Source organism: Delphinapterus leucas, chromosome 19 (genome assembly GCF_059928025.1).
Source record: "Delphinapterus leucas isolate spDelLeu-1000000601 "Yukka" chromosome 19, BTC_Dleu_Yukka2, whole genome shotgun sequence".
Lineage (NCBI taxonomy): Eukaryota > Metazoa > Chordata > Mammalia > Artiodactyla > Monodontidae > Delphinapterus > Delphinapterus leucas.
In genome coordinates this window covers 28,919,181-28,931,798 of record NC_143147.1, presented here as the reverse complement: position 1 = coordinate 28,931,798, position 12,618 = coordinate 28,919,181, and the positions used below count along the sequence as shown (strand labels likewise).

General features: G+C 76.8%; 12 non-coding genes across 12 annotated transcripts; all 12 read right to left on the bottom strand.

Annotated features, from left to right (window-relative positions):
- Nucleotides 1-509: 509 nt before the first annotated feature.
- Nucleotides 510-628, bottom strand: LOC149745590 (5S ribosomal RNA). Its single transcript, XR_016389732.1, has one exon. It is a non-coding gene; the product is annotated as a 5S ribosomal RNA (ribosomal RNA).
- Nucleotides 629-1,561: 933 nt separating this feature from the next.
- LOC149745589 (5S ribosomal RNA) lies at nucleotides 1,562-1,680 on the bottom strand. The gene has a single exon (XR_016389827.1). It is a non-coding gene; the product is annotated as a 5S ribosomal RNA (ribosomal RNA).
- A 933-nt stretch (nucleotides 1,681-2,613) lies between these two features.
- On the bottom strand, nucleotides 2,614-2,732 carry LOC149745588 (5S ribosomal RNA). Its single transcript, XR_016389971.1, has one exon. It is a non-coding gene; the product is annotated as a 5S ribosomal RNA (ribosomal RNA).
- Nucleotides 2,733-3,666: 934 nt separating this feature from the next.
- LOC149745587 (5S ribosomal RNA) lies at nucleotides 3,667-3,785 on the bottom strand. The gene has a single exon (XR_016389731.1). It is a non-coding gene; the product is annotated as a 5S ribosomal RNA (ribosomal RNA).
- Nucleotides 3,786-4,718: 933 nt separating this feature from the next.
- Nucleotides 4,719-4,837, bottom strand: LOC149745586 (5S ribosomal RNA). Its single transcript, XR_016389826.1, has one exon. It is a non-coding gene; the product is annotated as a 5S ribosomal RNA (ribosomal RNA).
- A 933-nt stretch (nucleotides 4,838-5,770) lies between these two features.
- Nucleotides 5,771-5,889, bottom strand: LOC149745585 (5S ribosomal RNA). The gene has a single exon (XR_016389900.1). It is a non-coding gene; the product is annotated as a 5S ribosomal RNA (ribosomal RNA).
- A 932-nt stretch (nucleotides 5,890-6,821) lies between these two features.
- Nucleotides 6,822-6,940, bottom strand: LOC149745584 (5S ribosomal RNA). The gene has a single exon (XR_016390781.1). It is a non-coding gene; the product is annotated as a 5S ribosomal RNA (ribosomal RNA).
- Nucleotides 6,941-7,873: 933 nt separating this feature from the next.
- On the bottom strand, nucleotides 7,874-7,992 carry LOC149745583 (5S ribosomal RNA). Its single transcript, XR_016390221.1, has one exon. It is a non-coding gene; the product is annotated as a 5S ribosomal RNA (ribosomal RNA).
- Nucleotides 7,993-8,924: 932 nt separating this feature from the next.
- On the bottom strand, nucleotides 8,925-9,043 carry LOC149745582 (5S ribosomal RNA). Its single transcript, XR_016390031.1, has one exon. It is a non-coding gene; the product is annotated as a 5S ribosomal RNA (ribosomal RNA).
- Nucleotides 9,044-9,977: 934 nt separating this feature from the next.
- Nucleotides 9,978-10,096, bottom strand: LOC149745581 (5S ribosomal RNA). Its single transcript, XR_016389960.1, has one exon. It is a non-coding gene; the product is annotated as a 5S ribosomal RNA (ribosomal RNA).
- Nucleotides 10,097-11,030: 934 nt separating this feature from the next.
- Nucleotides 11,031-11,149, bottom strand: LOC149745580 (5S ribosomal RNA). Its single transcript, XR_016389941.1, has one exon. It is a non-coding gene; the product is annotated as a 5S ribosomal RNA (ribosomal RNA).
- A 934-nt stretch (nucleotides 11,150-12,083) lies between these two features.
- Nucleotides 12,084-12,202, bottom strand: LOC149745579 (5S ribosomal RNA). Its single transcript, XR_016390127.1, has one exon. It is a non-coding gene; the product is annotated as a 5S ribosomal RNA (ribosomal RNA).
- Nucleotides 12,203-12,618: the final 416 nt, after the last annotated feature.

Genomic DNA, 12,618 nt, shown 5'->3' with positions numbered 1-12,618 from the left:
CCGGCGAGGCCACCCTTGCCCGCACACCACCCGCCGAGCTCAAGAGCCCGCCCCTGGCGTCCGGCAGGCCCGGGGAAGCGGCCCCTGCCCTCGATCCCGCTCCCGCACCCGGCAGCGGCGGCGACACGGCGGGGGGCGGGGCTTTTGCCGGAGGGAGCTGTGGAGGGACACACCCACCGGCACACAGGTGGCGGCCCCGGGGCGGGGCGCCGGTGGGGGCGGCCAGGTGCAGGTCGAGGGGCTCGCTGGCCGAAGGGACGGCAACCAGGCCCGCGGCGGAGCCTGGGTCCGGGCCAGGCACCCCGGGGTCGTCTGGGGTGCGGCTGCCTTCCAGGGCCGCCTTCTGGCCGCCTGGCGGGCCGGGCCGGCGGGGAGCGCCCCCTCCGGCGCGCGCGCCGTGGTGGGAGGGGCCTGAGGAGGCGGGGCCTGCAGCGGGGCCCCGGCGCGGGCGGAGCCGGCGGCCACCGCCCGCGGGCGAGTTAAAGGAGAAAGCGGAGCGGGAGGCAAAAAGCCTACAGCACCAGGTATTCCCAGGCGGTCTCCCATCCAAGTACTAACCAGGCCCGACCCTGCTTAGCTTCCGAGATCAGACGAGATCGGGCGCGTTCAGGGTAGTATGGCCGTAGACGGGGGCGGGGACGGCGGGCTGCCTCTTGAGGCCCACTTTCGCTGGCGCTTGCGCCTCACCGCCAGCCTGGCGGTCAGCCCGCCCCGGCAGGAACCCGTCGCCCGCCCAGGCAGGGGGAACGGAGGTCTCGGGTACCGGGCGGTGGCGGAGGCGGAGGGTTTGCCCACCCCCTCCCAGCCGAGGGCGGGCGTGACCCAGCGAACCCTTCGGCGCTTGGCGCCCCGCCAAGATCCCGCCCGTCGCTCACAGGGACGTGGCCCCGGAGGCTTCAGTGCCCGGGGCCCGCGGTCCCTTGGGCATCGCCCCTGCCCGCCCACGTGGCGCTAGGCGCCGCCCAGCCGCAACCCGGGCCGGCCTTCCTGCCCGACAGCAGCTGGCCCGAAGCCACTGGGAGCCACCATCGTGTCGCCACGGCCCCTCAGCCCCGGCGAGGCCACCCTTGCCCGCACACCACCTGCCGGGCTCAGGAGCCCGCCCCTGGCGGCCGGCAGGCCCGGGGAAGCGGCCCCTGCCCTCGATCCCGCTCCCGCACCCGGCCGCGGCGGCGACACGGCGGGGGGCGAGGCTTTTGCCGGGGGGAGCTGTGGAGGGACACACCCACCGGCACACAGGTGGAGGCACCGGGGCGGGGCGCCGGTGGGGGCGGCCAGGTGCAGGTCGAGGGGCTCGCTGGCGGAAGGCACGGCAATCGGGCCCGCGGCGGAGCCTGGGTCCGGGCCAGGCACCCCGGGGGCGTCTGGGGTGCGGCTGCCTTCCAGGGCCGCCTTCTGGCCGCCTGGCGGGCCGGGCCGGCGGGGAGCGCCCCCTCCGGCGCGCGCGCCGTGGTGGGAGGGGCCTGAGGAGGCGGGGCCTGCAGCGGGGCCCCGGCGCGGGCGGAGCCGGCGGCCACCGCCCGCGGGCGAGTTAAAGGAGAAGGCGGAGCGGGAGGCAAAAAGCCTACAGCACCCGGTATTCCCAGGCGGTCTCCCATCCAAGTACTAACCAGGCCCGACCCTGCTTAGCTTCCGAGATCAGACGAGATCGGGCGCGTTCAGGGTAGTATGGCCGTAGACGGGGGCGGGGACGGCGGGCTGCCTCTTGAGGCCCACTTTCGCTGGCGCTTGCGCCTCACCGCCAGCCTGGCGGTCAGCCCGCCCCGGCAGGACCCCGTCGCCCGCCCAGGCAGGGGGAACGGAGGTCTCGGGTACCGGGCGGTGGCGGAGGCGGAGGGTTTGGCCACCCCCTCCCAGCCGAGGGCGGGCGTGACCCAGCGAATCCTTCGGCGCTTGGCGCCCCGCCAAGATCCCGCCCGTCGCTCACAGGGACGTGGCCCCGGAGGCTTCAGTGCCCGGGGCCCGCGGTCCCTTGGGCATCGCCCCTGCCCGCCCACGCGGCGCTAGGCGCCGCCCAGCCGCAGCCCGGGCCGGCCCTCCTGCCAGACAGCAGCTGGCCCGAAGCCACTGGGAGCCACCATCGTGTCGCCACGGCCCCTCAGCCCCGGCGAGGCCACCCTTGCCCGCACACCACCCGCCGAGCTCAGGAGCCCGCCCCTGGCGGCCGGCAGGCCCGGGGAAGCGGCCCCTGCCCTCGATCCCGCTCCCGCACCCGGCCGCGGCGGCGACACGGCGGGGGGCGGGGCTTTTGCCGGAGGGAGCTGTGGAGGGACACACCCACCGGCACACAGGTGGCGGCCCCGGGGCGGGGCGCCGGTGGGGGCGGCCAGGTGCAGGTCGAGGGGCTCGCTGGCCGAAGGGACGGCAACCGGGCCCGCGGCGGAGCCTGGGTCCGGGCCAGGCACCCCGGGGGCGTCTGGGGTGCGGCTGCCTTCCAGGGCCGCCTTCTGGCCGCCAGGCGGGCCGGGCCGGCGGGGAGCGCACCCTCCGGCGCGCGCGCCGTGGTGGGAGGGGCCTGAGGAGGCGGGGCCTGCAGCGGGGCCCCGGCGCGGGCGGAGCCGGCGGCCACCGCCCGCGGGCGAGTTAAAGGAGAAGGCGGAGCGGGAGGCAAAAAGCCTACAGCACCCGGTATTCCCAGGCGGTCTCCCATCCAAGTACTAACCAGGCCCGACCCTGCTTAGCTTCCGAGATCAGACGAGATCGGGCGCGTCCAGGGTGGTATGGCCGTAGACGGGGGCGGGGACGGCGGGCTGCCTCTTGAGGCCCACTTTCGCTGGCGCTTGCGCCTCACCGCCAGCCTGGCGGTCAGCCCGCCCCGGCAGGACCCCTTCGCCCGCCCAGGCAGGGGGAACGGAGGTCTCGGGTACCGGGCGGTGGCGGAGGCGGAGGGTTTGGCCACCCCCTCCCAGCCGAGGGCGGGCGTGACCCAGCGAACCCTTCGGCGCTTGGCGCCCCGCCCAAGATCCGGCCCGTCGCTCACAGGGACGTGGCCCCGGAGGCTTCAGGGCCCGGGGCCCGCGGTCCCTTGGGCATCGCCCCTGCCCGCCCACGCGGCGCTAGGCGCCGCCCAGCCGCAGCCCGGGCCGGCCCTCCTGCCCGACAGCAGCTGGCCCGAAGCCACTGGGAGCCACCATCGTGTCGCCACGGCCCCTCAGCTCCGGCGAGGCCACCCTTGCCCGCACACCACCCGCCGAGCTCAAGAGCCCGCCCCTGGCGTCCGGCAGGCCCGGGGAAGCGGCCCCTGCCCTCGATCCCGCTCCCGCACCCGGCAGCGGCGGCGACACGGCGGGGGGCGGGGCTTTTGCCGGAGGGAGCTGTGGAGGGACACACCCACCGGCACACAGGTGGCGGCCCCGGGGCGGGGCGCCGGTGGGGGCGGCCAGGTGCAGGTCGAGGGGCTCGCTGGCCGAAGGGACGGCAACCAGGCCCGCGGCGGAGCCTGGGTCCGGGCCAGGCACCCCGGGGTCGTCTGGGGTGCGGCTGCCTTCCAGGGCCGCCTTCTGGCCGCCTGGCGGGCCGGGCCGGCGGGGAGCGCCCCCTCCGGCGCGCGCGCCGTGGTGGGAGGGGCCTGAGGAGGCGGGGCCTGCAGCGGGGCCCCGGCGCGGGCGGAGCCGGCGGCCACCGCCCGCGGGCGAGTTAAAGGAGAAAGCGGAGCGGGAGGCAAAAAGCCTACAGCACCAGGTATTCCCAGGCGGTCTCCCATCCAAGTACTAACCAGGCCCGACCCTGCTTAGCTTCCGAGATCAGACGAGATCGGGCGCGTTCAGGGTAGTATGGCCGTAGACGGGGGCGGGGACGGCGGGCTGCCTCTTGAGGCCCACTTTCGCTGGCGCTTGCGCCTCACCGCCAGCCTGGCGGTCAGCCCGCCCCGGCAGGAACCCGTCGCCCGCCCAGGCAGGGGGAACGGAGGTCTCGGGTACCGGGCGGTGGCGGAGGCGGAGGGTTTGCCCACCCCCTCCCAGCCGAGGGCGGGCGTGACCCAGCGAACCCTTCGGCGCTTGGCGCCCCGCCAAGATCCCGCCCGTCGCTCACAGGGACGTGGCCCCGGAGGCTTCAGTGCCCGGGGCCCGCGGTCCCTTGGGCATCGCCCCTGCCCGCCCACGTGGCGCTAGGCGCCGCCCAGCCGCAACCCGGGCCGGCCTTCCTGCCCGACAGCAGCTGGCCCGAAGCCACTGGGAGCCACCATCGTGTCGCCACGGCCCCTCAGCCCCGGCGAGGCCACCCTTGCCCGCACACCACCTGCCGGGCTCAGGAGCCCGCCCCTGGCGGCCGGCAGGCCCGGGGAAGCGGCCCCTGCCCTCGATCCCGCTCCCGCACCCGGCCGCGGCGGCGACACGGCGGGGGGCGAGGCTTTTGCCGGGGGGAGCTGTGGAGGGACACACCCACCGGCACACAGGTGGAGGCACCGGGGCGGGGCGCCGGTGGGGGCGGCCAGGTGCAGGTCGAGGGGCTCGCTGGCGGAAGGCACGGCAATCGGGCCCGCGGCGGAGCCTGGGTCCGGGCCAGGCACCCCGGGGGCGTCTGGGGTGCGGCTGCCTTCCAGGGCCGCCTTCTGGCCGCCTGGCGGGCCGGGCCGGCGGGGAGCGCCCCCTCCGGCGCGCGCGCCGTGGTGGGAGGGGCCTGAGGAGGCGGGGCCTGCAGCGGGGCCCCGGCGCGGGCGGAGCCGGCGGCCACCGCCCGCGGGCGAGTTAAAGGAGAAGGCGGAGCGGGAGGCAAAAAGCCTACAGCACCCGGTATTCCCAGGCGGTCTCCCATCCAAGTACTAACCAGGCCCGACCCTGCTTAGCTTCCGAGATCAGACGAGATCGGGCGCGTTCAGGGTAGTATGGCCGTAGACGGGGGCGGGGACGGCGGGCTGCCTCTTGAGGCCCACTTTCGCTGGCGCTTGCGCCTCACCGCCAGCCTGGCGGTCAGCCCGCCCCGGCAGGACCCCGTCGCCCGCCCAGGCAGGGGGAACGGAGGTCTCGGGTACCGGGCGGTGGCGGAGGCGGAGGGTTTGGCCACCCCCTCCCAGCCGAGGGCGGGCGTGACCCAGCGAATCCTTCGGCGCTTGGCGCCCCGCCAAGATCCCGCCCGTCGCTCACAGGGACGTGGCCCCGGAGGCTTCAGTGCCCGGGGCCCGCGGTCCCTTGGGCATCGCCCCTGCCCGCCCACGCGGCGCTAGGCGCCGCCCAGCCGCAGCCCGGGCCGGCCCTCCTGCCAGACAGCAGCTGGCCCGAAGCCACTGGGAGCCACCATCGTGTCGCCACGGCCCCTCAGCCCCGGCGAGGCCACCCTTGCCCGCACACCACCCGCCGAGCTCAGGAGCCCGCCCCTGGCGGCCGGCAGGCCCGGGGAAGCGGCCCCTGCCCTCGATCCCGCTCCCGCACCCGGCCGCGGCGGCGACACGGCGGGGGGCGGGGCTTTTGCCGGAGGGAGCTGTGGAGGGACACACCCACCGGCACACAGGTGGCGGCCCCGGGGCGGGGCGCCGGTGGGGGCGGCCAGGTGCAGGTCGAGGGGCTCGCTGGCCGAAGGGACGGCAACCGGGCCCGCGGCGGAGCCTGGGTCCGGGCCAGGCACCCCGGGGGCGTCTGGGGTGCGGCTGCCTTCCAGGGCCGCCTTCTGGCCGCCAGGCGGGCCGGGCCGGCGGGGAGCGCACCCTCCGGCGCGCGCGCCGTGGTGGGAGGGGCCTGAGGAGGCGGGGCCTGCAGCGGGGGCCCGGCGCGGGCGGAGCCGGCGGCCACCGCCCGCGGGCGAGTTAAAGGAGAAGGCGGAGCGGGAGGCAAAATGCCTACAACACCCGGTATTCCCAGGCGGTCTCCCATCCAAGTACTAACCAGGCCCGACCCTGCTTAGCTTCCGAGATCAGACGAGATCGGGCGCGTTCAGGGTGGTATGGCCGTAGACGGGACGGGGACGGCGGGCTGCCTCTTGAGGCCCACTTTCGCTGGCGCTTGCGCCTCACCGCCAGCCTGGCGGTCAGCCCGCCCCGGCAGGACCCCGTCGCCCGCCCAGGCAGGGGGAACGGAGGTCTCGGGTACCGGGCGGTGGCGGAGGCGGAGGGTTTGGCCACCCCCTCCCAGCCGAGGGCGGGCGTGACCCAGCGAACCCTTCGGCGCTTGGCGCCCCGCCCAAGTTCCGGCCCGTCGCTCACAGGGACGTGGCCCCGGAGGCTTCAGGGCCCGGGGTCCGCGGTCCCTTGGGCATCGCCCCTGCCCGACCACGCGGCGCTAGGCGCCGCCCGGCCGCATCCCGGGCCGGCCCTCCTGCCCGACAGCAGCTGGCCCGAAGCCACTGGGAGCCACCATCGTGTCGCCACGGCCCCACAGCCCCGGCGAGGCCACCCTTGCCCGCACACCACCCGCCGAGCTCAGGAGCCCGCCCCTGGCGGCCGGCAGGCCCGGGGAAGCGGCCCCTGCCCTCGATCCCGCTCCCGCACACGGCCGCGGCGGCGACACGGCGGGGGCTGGGCTTTTGCCAGAGGGAGCTGTGGAGGGACACACCCACCGGCACACAGGTGGCGGCCCCGGGGCGGGGCGCCGGTGGGGGCGGCCAGGTGCAGGTCGACGGGCTCGCTGGCCGAAGGCACGGCAACCGGGCCCGCGGCGGAGCCTGGGTCCGGGCCAGGCACCCCGGGGGCGTCTGGGGTGCGGCTGCCTTCCAGGGCCGCCTTCTGGCCCCCTGGCGGGCCGGGCCGGCGGGGAGCGCCCCCTCCGGCGCGCGCGCCGTGGTGGGAGGGGACTGAGGAGGCGGGGCCTGCAGCGGGGCCCCGGCGCGGGCGGAGCCGGCGGCCACCGCCCGAGGGCGAGTTAAAGGAGAAGGCGGAGCGGGAGGCAAAAAGCCTACAGCACCCGGTATTCCCAGGCGGTCTCCCATCCAAGTACTAACCAGGCCCGACCCTGCTTAGCTTCCGAGATCAGACGAGATCGGGCGCGTTCAGGGTGGTATGGCCGTAGACGGGACGGGGACGGCGGGCTGCCTCTTGAGGCCCACTTTCGCTGGCGCTTGCGCCTCACAGCCAGCCTGGCGGTCAGCCCGCCCCGGCAGGACCCCGTCGCCCGCCCAGGCAGGGGGAACGGAGGTCTCGGGTACCGGGCGGTGGCGGAGGCGGAGGGTTTGGCCACCCCCTCCCAGCCGAGGGCGGGCGTGACCCAGCGAACCCTTCCGCGCTTGGCGCCCCGCCCAAGATCCGGCCCGTCGCTCACATGGACGTGGCCCCGGAGGCTTCAGGGCCCGGAGCCCGCGGTCCCTTGGGCATCGCACCTGCCCGCCCACGCGGCGCTAGGCGCCGCCCAGCCGCAGCCCGGGCCGGCCCTCCTGCCCGACAGCAGCTGGCCCGAAGCCACTAGGAGCCACCATCGTGTCGCCACGGCCCCTCAGCCCCGGCGAGGCCACCCTTGCCCGCACACCACCCGCCGAGATCAGGAGCCCGCCCCTGGCGGCCGGCAGGCCCGGGGAAGCGGCCCCTGCCCTCGATCCCGCTCCCGCACCCGGCAGCGGCGGCGACACGGCGGGGGGCGGGGCTTTTGCCGGAGGGAGCTGTGGAGGGACACACCCACCGGCACACAGGTGGCGGCCCCGTGGCGGGGCGCCGGTGGGGGCGGCCAGGTGCAGGTCGACGGGCTCGCTGGCCGAAGGGACGGCAACCGGGCCCGCGGCGGAGCCTGGGTCCGGGCCAGGCACCCCGGGGGCGTCTGGGGTGCGGCTGCCTTCCAGGGCCGCCTTCTGGCCGCCAGGCGGGCCGGGCCGGCGGGGAGCGCACCCTCCGGCGCGCGCGCCGTGGTGGGAGGGGCCTGAGGAGGCGGGGCCTGCAGCGGGGCCCCGGCGCGGGCGGAGCCGGCGGCCACCGCCCGCGGGCGAGTTAAAGGAGAAGGCGGAGCGGGAGGCAAAATGCCTACAACACCCGGTATTCCCAGGCGGTCTCCCATCCAAGTACTAACCAGGCCCGACCCTGCTTAGCTTCCGAGATCAGACGAGATCGGGCGCGTTCAGGGTAGTATGGCCGTAGACGGGGGCGGGGACGGCGGGCTGCCTCTTGAGGCCCACTTTCGCTGGCGCTTGCGCCTCACCGCCAGCCTGGCGGTCAGCCCGCCCCGGCAGGACCCCGTCGCCCGCCCAGCCAGGGGGAACGGAGGTCTCGGGTACCGGGCGGTGGCGGAGGCGGAGGGTTTGGCCACCCCCTCCCAGCCGAGGGCGGCGTGACCCAGCGAACCCTTCGGCGCTTGGCGCCCCGCCAAGATCCCGCCCGTCGCTCACAGGGACGTGGCCCCGGAGGCTTCAGTGCCCGGGGCCCGCGGTCCCTTGGGCATCGCCCCTGCCCGCCCACGCGGCGCTAGGCGCCGCCCAGCCGCAGCCCGGGCCGGCCCTCCTGCCCGACAGCAGCTGGCCCGAAGCCACTGGGAGCCACCATCGTGTCGCCACGGCCCCTCAGCCCCGGCGAGGCCACCCTTGCCCGCACACCACCCGCCGAGCTCAGGAGCCCGCCCCTGGCGGCCGGCAGGCCCGGGGAAGCGGCCCCTGCCCTCGATCCCGCTCCCGCACCCGGCCGCGGCGGCGACACGGCGGGGGGCGGGGCTTTTGCCGGAGGGAGCTGTGGAGGGACACACCCACCGGCACACAGGTGGCGGCCCCGGGGCGGGGCGCCGGTGGGGGCGGCCAGGTGCAGGTCGAGGGGCTCGCTGGCGGAAGGCACGGCAATCGGGCCCGCGGCGGAGCCTGGGTCCGGGCCAGGCACCCCGGGGGCGTCTGGGGTGCGGCTGCCTTCCAGGGCCGCCTTCTGGCCGCCTGGCGGGCCGGGCTGGCGGGGAGCGCCCCCTCCGGCGCGCGCGCCGTGGTGGGAGGGGCCTGAGGAGGCGGGGCCTGCAGCGGGGCCCCGGCGCGGGCGGAGCCGGCGGCCACCGCCCGCGGGCGAGTTAAAGGAGAAGGCGGAGCGGGAGGCAAAAACCCTACAGCACCCGGTATTCCCAGGCGGTCTCCCATCCAAGTACTAACCAGGCCCGACCCTGCTTAGCTTCCGAGATCAGACGAGATCGGGCGCGTTCAGGGTGGTATGGCCGTAGACGGGGGCGGGGACGGCGGGCTGCCTCTTGAGGCCCACTTTCGCTGGCGCTTGCGCCTCACCGCCAGCCTGGCGGTCAGCCCGCCCCGGCAGGACCCCGTCGCCCGCCCAGGCAGGGGGAACGGAGGTCTCGGGTACCGGGCGGTGGCGGAGGCGGAGGGTTTGGCCACCCCCTCCCAGCCGAGGGCGGGCGTGACCCAGCGAACCCTTCGGCGCTAGGCGCCCCGCCCAAGATCCGGCCCGTCGCTCACAGGGACGTGGCCCCGGAGGCTTCAGGGCCCGGGGCCCGCGGTCCCTTGGGCATCGCCCCTGCCCGCCCACGCGGCGCTAGGCGCCGCCCAGCCGCAGCCCGGGCCGGCCCTCCTGCCCGACAGCAGCTGGCACGAAGCCACTGGGAGCCACCATCGTGTCGCCACGGCCCCTCAGCCCCGGCGAGGCCACCCTTGCCCGCACACCACCCGCCGAGCTCAGGAGCCCGCCCCTGGCGGCCGGCAGGCCCGGGGAAGCGGCCCCTGCCCTCGATCCCGCTCCCGCACCCGGCCGCGGCGGCGACACGGCGGGGGGCGGGGCTTTTGCCGGAGGGAGCTGTGGAGGGACACACCCACCGGCACACAGGTGGCGGCCCCGGGGCGGGGCGCCGGTGGGGGCGGCCAGGTGCAGGTCGAGGGGCTCGCTGGCCGAAGGGACGGCAACCGGGCCCGCGGTGGAGCCTGGGTCCGGGCCAGGCACCCCGGGGGCGTCTGGGGTGCGGCTGCCTTCCAGGGCCGCCTTCTGGCCGCCTGGCGGGCCGGGCCGGCGGGGAGCGCCCCCTCCGGCGCGCGCGCCGTGGTGGGAGGGGCCTGAGGAGGCGGGGCCTGCAGCGGGGCCCCGGCGCGGGCGGAGCCGGCGGCCACCGCCCGCGGGCGAGTTAAAGGAGAAGGCGGAGCGGGAGGCAAAAAGCCTACAGCACCCGGTATTCCCAGGCGGTCTCCCATCCAAGTACTAACCAGGCCCGACCCTGCTTAGCTTCCGAGATCAGACGAGATCGGGCGCGTCCAGGGTGGTATGGCCGTAGACGGGGGCGGGGACGGCGGGCTGCCTCTTGAGGCCCACTTTCGCTGGCGCTTGCGCCTCACCGCCAGCCTGGCGGTCAGCCCGCCCCAGCAGGACCCCGTCGCCCGCCCAGGCAGGGGGAACGGATGTCTCGGGTACCGGGCGGTGGCGGAGGCGGAGGGTTTGGCCACCCCCTCCCAGCCGAGGGCGGGCGTGACCCAGCGAACCCTTCGGCGCTAGGCGCCCCGCCCAAGATCCGGCCCGTCGCTCACAGGGACGTGGCCCCGGAGGCTTCAGGGCCCGGGGCCCGCGGTGCCTTGGGCATCGCCCCTGCCCGCCCACGCGGCGCTAGGCGCCGCCCAGCCGCAGCCCGGGCCGGCCCTCCTGCCCGACAGCAGCTGGCCCGAAGCCACTGGGAGCCACCATCGTGTCGCCATGGCCCCTCAGCCCCGGCGAGGCCACCCTTGCCCGCACACCACCCGCCGAGCTCAGGAGCCCGCCCCTGGCGGCCGGCAGGCCCGGGGAAGCGGCCCCTGCCCTCGATCCCGCTCCCGCACCCGGCAGCGGCGGCGACACGGCGGGGGGCGGGGCTTTTGCCGGAGGGAGCTGTGGAGGGACACACCCACCGGCACACAGGGGGCGGCCCCGGGGCGGGGCGCCGGTGGGGGCGGCCAGGTGCAGGTCGACGGGCTCGCTGGCCGAAGGGACGGCAACCGGGCCCGCGGCGGAGCCTGGGTCCGGGCCAGGCACCCCGGGGGCGTCTGGGGTGCGGCTGCCTTCCAGGGCCGCCTTCTGGCCGCCTGGCGGGCCGGGCTGGCGGGGAGCGCCCCCTCCGGCGCGCGCGCCGTGGTGGGAGGGGCCTGAGGAGGCGGGGCCTGCAGCGGGGCCCCGGCGCGGGCGGAGCCGGCGTCCACCGCCCGCGGGCGATTTAAAGGAGAAGGCGGAGCGGGAGGCAAAAATCCTACAGCACCCGGTATTCCCAGGCGGTCTCCCATCCAAGTACTAACCAGGCCCGACCCTGCTTAGCTTCCGAGATCAGACGAGATCGGGCGCGTTCAGGGTGGTATGGCCGTAGACGGGGGCGGGGACGGCGGGCTGCCTCTTGAGGCCCACTTTCGCTGGCGCTTGCGCCTCACCGCCAGCCTGGCGGTCAGCCCGCCCCGGCAGGACCCCGTCGCCCGCCCAGGCAGGGGGAACGGAGGTCTCGGGTACCGGGCGGTGGCGGAGGCGGAGGGTTTGGCCACCCCCTCCCAGCCGAGGGCGGGCGTGACCCAGCGAACCCTTCGGCGCTAGGCGCCCCGCCCAAGATCCGGCCCGTCGCTCACAGGGACGTGGCCCCGGAGGCTTCAGGGCCCGGGGCCCGCGGTCCCTTGGGCATCGCCCCTGCCCGCCCACGCGGCGCTAGGCGCCGCCCAGCCGCAGCCCGGGCCGGCCCTCCTGCCCGACAGCAGCTGGCACGAAGCCACTGGGAGCCACCATCGTGTCGCCACGGCCCCTCAGCCCCGGCGAGGCCACCCTTGCCCGCACACCACCCGCCGAGCTCAGGAGCCCGCCCCTGGCGGCCGGCAGGCCCGGGGAAGCGGCCCCTGCCCTCGATCCCGCTCCCGCACCCGGCAGCGGCGGCGACACGGCGGGGGGCGGGGCTTTTGCCGGAGGGAGCTGTGGAGGGACACACCCACCGGCACACAGGTGGCGGCCCCGGGGCGGGGCGCCGGTGGGGGCGGCCAGGTGCAGGTCGACGGGCTCGCTGGCCGAAGGGACGGCAACCGGGCCCGCGGCGGAGCCTGGGTCCGGGCCAGGCACCCCGGGGGCGTCTGGGGTGCGGCTGCCTTCCAGGGCCGCCTTCTTGCCGCCTGGCGGGCCGGGCCGGCGGGGAGCGCCCCCTCCGGCGCGCGTGCCGTGGTGGGAGGGGCCTGAGGAGGCGGGGCCTGCAGCGGGGCCCCGGCGCGGGCGGAGCCGGCGGCCACCGCCCGCGGGCGATTTAAAGGAGAAGGCGGAGCGGGAGGCAAAAAGGCTACAGCACCCGGTATTCCCAGGCGGTCTCCCATCCAAGTACTAACCAGGCCCGACCCTGCTTAGCTTCCGAGATCAGACGAGATCGGGCGCGTTCAGGGTAGTATGGCCGTAGACGGGGGCGGGGACGGCGGGCTGCCTCTTGAGGCCCACTTTCGCTGGCGCTTGCGCCTCACCGCCAGCCTGGCGGTCAGCCCGCCCCGGCAGGACCCCGTCGCCCGCCCAGGCAGGGGGAACGGAGGTCTCGGGTACCGGGCGGTGGCGGAGGCGGAGGGTTTGGCCACCCCCTCCCAGCCGAGGGCGGGCGTGACCCAGCGAACCCTTCGGCGCTTGGCGCCCCGCCAAGATCCCGCCCGTCGCTCACAGGGACGTGGCCCCGGAGGCTTCAGTGCCCGGGGCCCGCGGTCCCTTGGGCATCGCCCCTGCCCGCCCACGCGGCGCTAGGCGCCGCCCAGCCGCAACCCGGGCCGGCCCTCCTGCCCGACAGCAGCTGGCCCGAAGCCACTGGGAGCCACCATCGTGTCGCCACGGCC